Genomic DNA, 7285 nt, shown 5'->3' on the forward strand with positions numbered 1-7285 from the left:
CCCAACGATGTTTTGGTGCCCGCCACCGAGGAGTTGCTTCAAGTTACCTTCATTGTTGGTGATTCATACATAAAAGTGCAATCATGGTCAATTTTAATGATGCGTTGTTGAGGATGAATGATATGATCAATAAGTTAAAGCTAAGCAGCATAGAAGAGTTGGACATGCATTACAAGAGGTTTTGCTCTCTCAAGCAGGAGTTAGAGGTTCTTGAGGATATGGTTCTGGATGCAAAGGAAGAGAAGTTCTTGCTCATTGGTACCCTTCCAGGATGTTTGGGCATTGAGGTTGCTTGGACTGACTTGTTGGGTGTGAAGAGAAATATTGATTTCTTGAAACGAAAAAGATGGTTGGAAGATGTCAATCAGTCTTCTACTTCTTCATGTATTTCACACAAGAGCTCGTCTATCACTAATGATGGTTGTAGCAATGATGATGAGGTTGAGTCAGATGTAGAAGATGAGGTTCTCTCTCTTGATGATGTAGATATTGATGAAGAGTTATCTGCAAGCAATATTGTGAAAGAAAGGACCTTGGAGTGCATGTATGACAAAGAGGGCAATGATATGGCTGACTTAGTTCCATGTATGGATGCTCATAAATTTAAGGCCTTATCTAGCTCTATGAGTTTGCATTATGTGCCTATGGATTTTCTCGCTTGTGGTGTAAATGACACGCATGTTGACATTATGGGTGATGTTTTTGCTCCTCCATCTTATGAGTTGACATGGTATCCTGATGACTTGTGGGCATGTGGACCCATTTGGGATGTTGAGATTGGTGTTGGTGACATTGGTTGGGATTCATGTTTTCTTGCTAGTTATGCTGAAGAGATGGCATGTAGTGAAAGTGATGCTTATGAGACCTATGAGTATGATGATGGTAGTCTTGATTGGGGCTTTGATGATCCTCAAGTTGATATGGATGAGGAGATGCAAGTCAGGGTGTGTCATGCATTGTCAAGGGTGAAGAAGCTTATGAAAACCTCACATGCATGTGTGGATGTTGAAGAGGATTGTAGCTTGGAAAGTTGGGACAACCATGATGACATGGATACAGTGGATGTTTTTTCTTGGCTTGATGTGAGTGCTACATCTCATGATGGTGAGAATGCTGATCCATGGTCTTTTGGTTTGTATGACATGTACCTTGATGGTTGGAGCTCCAGTGATTGATGATTATTCTTATGACTTTGAAGGATGCCATTATGTGTGAACAATGGATGCAAGGTATAATACTTTTCCATTTGATCGTGGTAAGGGTATATGACGCTGATTCCTTTGTACATGATGTATCTTTGTACATAAGCTGTTGCATAGTCTACTCTTGAGCATGAATGCTCTAGCAGACTGGGGGTTTGGGAAACTATGTTGGGTGCATTTTTGACACCCCATTTTTTGTAAATTTGTACCTAGGGACATGACACCTGATGTCAAAAGTGTGTGTGGACTTTTATTTTGTGAGGTTTTTAGCTTGCTTTAGCAAGCACATGTACATGCACTGCAAGTCGCTAGTCTAGTGACAGCTGTCGGGCTACTGTAAGTGCCCGTGAGTCAGCTTTTTGAAGTGAGACTTGTATATAACTAAAACACATATAAAAACTAAAAAAATTTCAGCCAAACTCCATAAAATTGCAGGTTTGAGCTCGTTGTGCCTCCTTGATGGCAACTGGTATGATTTTGTTACCCGAGTACATAATGAAAGTGATTTGGATTTGGACTTGTGGAATTGATATTGGATTGGGATTTGGTATCTGATGGTTATTTTATCACAACAGTGTGTATGTGATGAGACTTGACATTATGAGATTGATGATGAGTGTGACCAATGATATCCTGATTCATCAGGGTATGACATATACTGCTTATTCTAGTGGTATGGGACACTAGAATAGGTAGTATGTGGATGACGACAGGCATAAGCAATATTGTCTAATTTTATGAATTTTGTTACTATTTGATACAGATTTCTAATCATTGTTTTTGACAAGTATTATTTTGCAGATTTCTATCTTCGCAACTGAGGACAGTTGCTTTCCAATGGAGAGGTATGTTATGGAATTGATATTTTATTATTTGTTGCAGCTGACAGGTGAAAAAAGACTGGGACCAAGCTAGGTCTATGCAAATGAAATTATATACATTGTACATTTTATTATTCAAGTGCTCTTTTATGAGCTTTGGCCATTTATGACCGGCCGGCCAGTTTGTACTCAATTTGACCATTTAAGAAATCTATAAATGAAATACGTGCAAAAGGGAAATGGTCACTCTTGCACGGGGGGAGATTGCACCCAGTGTTTGCGTTGCTCTTCTCATCTCTCCTCTCTTGTCTCTCGTCGTGCCGGCGTAGCACTCCGCTCTAGGAGGTGCGCCTGCACGTGCGTTGTCTTGCTCTTTGTCTCTCCGTGTTCGTGTACAGCTTGGATTATGCGCTGTGTGATTCGAGGCATGCAGATTTGTTCGTTTCATGGCTTGTAGTATATGGTTTTTGCTATATTGCAGGGCTCGTGACGTTTCCATCTGTAGCAGTTTAAAGGTTTCCCTTCTTCATTCAAAACCACATAGTGTGCCAAAACTACACGGTAGACACTAAAGAAAGATGAAATAATGGCACATGAATTGTCTACAATGTGCAAAAAATACAATCAAATGACACTAGTGTGCTTCCAGTTAAAGTTTTTTTTTTTGGTTCACACATGTAATCACAACCATTCTCCTTTCCTTTGCCATAATTAATGGTAGAATGCACCATCCCCTTAATTAGACATATGGAATGCATTGCTAAACAAGGATTCATACAATGATGATTGTAAAGCCTTACTGGGAGCATGAACCTATATTGAGTAACATGTGTAACTATAGCCAACCTTACCTATATTACCCATAAATGTACCATCAAAAGATTAAAAACTTTTGGTTGACTACTATACAAGACTTGAAAATGTATGAAATTGCAAAATTGACTCAAAGGTGGATACCTTACAGGGTTGTCAAATTGGATACATAGGAGCGAGAGATATAAAATGTTTATTTGCATTTGCAAAAAGCTTCCTTTTTTTATTTTCATATGTAGGATTCCTTGAGGTTCTCGCTTAATATTAGAATCTTTCCATTTATGAAATTAACAGCTATTCGCTGTTGCTTGCTGCTTATAACCCTTAGCCACACATCCATTCTTTGATTCCATGTAAAGAGAGAGAATGATAGAGCTTGAGCTCTTGCAAGCAAACATGCACACAATTAAGAGAGCACACAATGGAGATGGAGGTTCAAAATATAACATAATAAGGTGACTGCGTACAATAGAAAACACAAAACCAATAGCAATTGAGCTAACAAGACAAGGACTATCACTCTTCATGAGTAGACTAGCCCAACCATATAGGGGCGAGAGCTTCCCACTACTTTCTTGGGCATCTGCAAGGCACGGTACATTACAAAAACACATGGTATCAATCATGGGCATGGCATGTTGCTCAATAAACGAGTTGGGACTTACTTGGTTAATTTTGATTGTATTTTATTGTTTTATGAAAGGTATGTACATATGGGGTATTTTTCAATCTAGGTATTAATATGTTCAAAGAAGACTATATCTTTTGCCAAAAAATACCAATGTAGAACTAAAAAGAGTCTAAGACAAAGCATGCATGATTGATGGTAAGCATGTAGCCTTTTTTTTTTTTAGTTGAAAACCAAGATGCACTATTAACGTTCCCGACCCAAATTGAGCACATTATAATTAACTAGGTCTAGAGGCATCAAATGAGTGGGATTGAGATTATTTGAATTAAATTTCATGTTGATTGAATGTCAAACGGGTCCGACATAGAGAATTTTAATCGTAAACGAGTTAAATTGAGTGCAATAAAGTGTAACAAGTTCAAGTAACAATTGATAAAACATGGGTGCATAACCTTGATGTTTTGATCAGATGTATGTATGATTTCACTCATTTGTGACTGTCATTGAAAATGAGTGGACCTAAAGTGTGAAATCGAGTTTCATTCTATTGAAATGAGTTTGACCAAGAAAAATTAAGTTTAGAGGAGTCAATTTACTAAGTGGCATTAGATCGACTTCAATTGGTTTTTGTACAATAAACCCTAAGTAGCTATAATTGTGTGTAGTAAAGCCTAATAGGTTAGTCTAAAAGAATCTATATATTATAATATGATGCAACTCAATGCATTTGGATACAACTAGAATTAATTAAGGTGTATGAAACTATATATGGTGCATAGGGGGTCATAGGTATATAAATGATGTAGATGTTTTAATTTAATATACTTCCACTGATTTTATTTTAAGCATTTCTATTAAAATTTCTCCCTTATCTGGATGAACTTTACTTACATTAAATGTACTCAAGTAAATGGTAACACTTATATCTATTTCTAGATAAACAAACTTACTCTCGACAACTATGGTTTGAGAGCTTTGACTCATTAGAAACTCTCACCCAAGGGTTACCATTTACTCAAGTAAATGGTGATATCTACTTCTAGATAAACAAACATTCTCTCACAACCATGTTTGAGAGCTTTGACTCATTCAAAACTCTTACCCAATTGTTATACTTGTACAACAAAAGAAGATCAACTAAGCTTGTTGAAAACTTTGAAGAAATCTAGGTTTTAAATACACCTCCACATTAATATTTTGACCTTGTATTCTAGCATACTATGGAAGATGTAAGTATTTTGATTTAATAAAGCTATAACTTGATGCTTGTGGTCCAAGCTTATGGACATATTTTGAGAAGTTAATGAGACTTTTGAATAATCAACACAACGTGGACTGTACTTCTAGGGTATCCAATTTACATTTGAATTGGATGTTTTCTTCGTATAGATTGTGATCTAGTTTGTGTTTGGGATTGTATCATTTATATTATTTGGAGGGATATAATAGAAATTGTTCAAAACAATTACAATAATCTCCATTGTCTTGTAATATATTTTCCTCTCTAAGGACAGTATGAGCAATGGTGGTACTTGCAAATCAATGATAGAGTGTGTGAGATATAAAATGTTTTGATTCCTTCCCTTTTATAGCTTTGTCTATAACTATGAGACTTTATTTTGTTTTCTTATTTATATTAGAAAAATAATGTATCAATTAGGAAACTTAGTTGATGATCGAGCGAGTGACCATGATATTTGTCAATAATTAGTTGTTTAACTATGCTTAATGATTTTTTACTAAAATGAAATTAGGGGTAGACAAACTTACTACAACAAGAGTCAATTACTTGATCCATAGTAAGTGAAGAATTACCAGATGAAACACCTTTTGCTATATAGGAGTTTATAAACTACCAGATGAGGATGCCAAAGAGCTAGCTACTATGTAGGAGTTCATGACTTACTAGATGAACTTACTAGATAAAGACGTCCAAGAACAGACTTCTATATAGGAGTTTATGACTTACTAGATGAACTTACTAGATCAGAACATCTAAGAGCAAGTTACTCTATAGAAGTTTGTGATTTGCTAGATGAATTAGAAAATTGCTAGCTTACTTGCTAGATTAAATGTGAAAACTTCTACTTGTAACTAGGAATTGTTGAACGAGTACTTTAACTTGCTATCTAGAAACACGTCCAAAGCTCCTTATGCTAAACATCAAAGAAGTGGCAATGATCGCATCAAGAATCATCAACTAGTGATCATCGCCAGCCAGCAAGTAAACATTAGTAATCATCAACCAGCAAAAAAGCCATCAGTTATCATCAGCTCAACTAGAGAAAAAACAATGTGAGCTTACCATTGGTAATAATTAGCCAGTAAGTAAGCACCGCATCAACTAAAAATGACAAAAGCCAAAATACCGACTAAAAATGATATGACATCAGCATCAACACCGATGAATATCGCATCAGCGTCGAGTAAGTTAGAACTTTCATCACATCAACTTAAAATGATAACATCCAGTAAACAGTAGCCAACAATGTAAATCATCATCCCATAATAATAAGTTCGAACCTTAAATGATCACATCAACTCAATTACATACACCAATAAACATAAGACATCAAAAGGCATTATTGATCCCAAGTTAGTGAACAAATTGACAAATGGATACATAATAGATTGACATAGATACTTGCAAAAAAAATCATAGTGTGAGAGTTCCAAGCAGTTGTAGCCTCGTATAAGCTTCAACAACTTTGAGGTACGCATCTAACTATCTTTGGTGATCTGCCATGAGCTTGGCTTGCCATATCAACCAAGGAGTCTTGAATTTTCATGCTCTTTTGATGGCGGACATCTCTAGCTATAGTAGTAGGAAATGTTTCTTTGGTAGCCAAAGATGGTGTGCCCTCTCCTCCATCTTTCGTGGCAAGTATGTCTAAAGTTGCAATCGGCTCATATATATATCTACATCACTAATGCTTTGGAGTGTAGATGCACGGGACTCACTTACCACATTTGCTTGACTATGCATGTACTCATCTACTATGTTGAACCAGTCACACGTTATTCAGCCTGCGATCATTGTCTGAGATAGAGTTGTGGCCTTGTATTTTTTGTAGGCGTCACAATATATGTCCCCATTTCTTCCTGCAAGCCTCGCCGTCTTTGTCATGATCAGCCCGACCCCGAGCCCCAGCATCTCCCTTGTCCTACCCCGTGTGCAGCTCCCCTTGGCCAAAATCTTGAGGGCATCTATAGCAGAACAAACAGGGTTTTCTTGAGTTGCTTGAGTCCGAGTCAACAAGCAGGAGGCCGAGTCGACAAGCAGGAGGAGCTGTTGTGATCAGGCATGTAATCAAAGGTTTGAAGGATTGGGAGAGCTCGGGTAGCAGGGAGCAAATCAAAGCTTAAGAGCTTGGGAGAGAAATCGAATTTGAGCAGCATGTCATGAGGGGCAAAGTCAATCGAAGCAGCAACTTGAGGTCAATCGGAGCAACCCCAGAGCTGCGAGCAGATAGAGACAAGCAAGTTAGGGAAATTGAGAGAGAGGGAGTTGAAAGCCATTGAGCAGAGATAGCGTAGCAAATTGAGAGAGAGGGAGTCGACAGAGCAGCAATAGAGAGAGAGAGAGAGAGAGAGAGAGAGAGAGAGAGAGAGAGAGACGACTGTCGCATAGCAAGACAGTGAGCAAGACCATAAACAAGAGTCAGGGCAGGTAGCACTGGCACACACACACCTGCTCCCCATCTGATCCCCAACGGTCACCAAAAACTCTGACAGACCTGCAGAATTTTGACAGGTGCAACAGAATTTGATTTTTTTTTTTGTTGGAAATTAAAAAAAACTTTGAATTAGATAAAAAG

General features: G+C 37.6%; 1 pseudogene; it reads left to right on the plus strand.

The window, feature by feature from the left end:
- Window positions 1-218: 218 nt before the first annotated feature.
- LOC147455199 (uncharacterized) lies at window positions 219-1269 on the plus strand (annotated as a pseudogene).
- Window positions 1270-7285: the final 6016 nt, after the last annotated feature.

This window comes from Adiantum capillus-veneris, chromosome 6, assembly GCF_014529385.1.
Source record: "Adiantum capillus-veneris isolate H3 chromosome 6, ASM1452938v2, whole genome shotgun sequence".
Classification (NCBI taxonomy): domain Eukaryota; kingdom Viridiplantae; phylum Streptophyta; class Polypodiopsida; order Polypodiales; family Pteridaceae; genus Adiantum; species Adiantum capillus-veneris.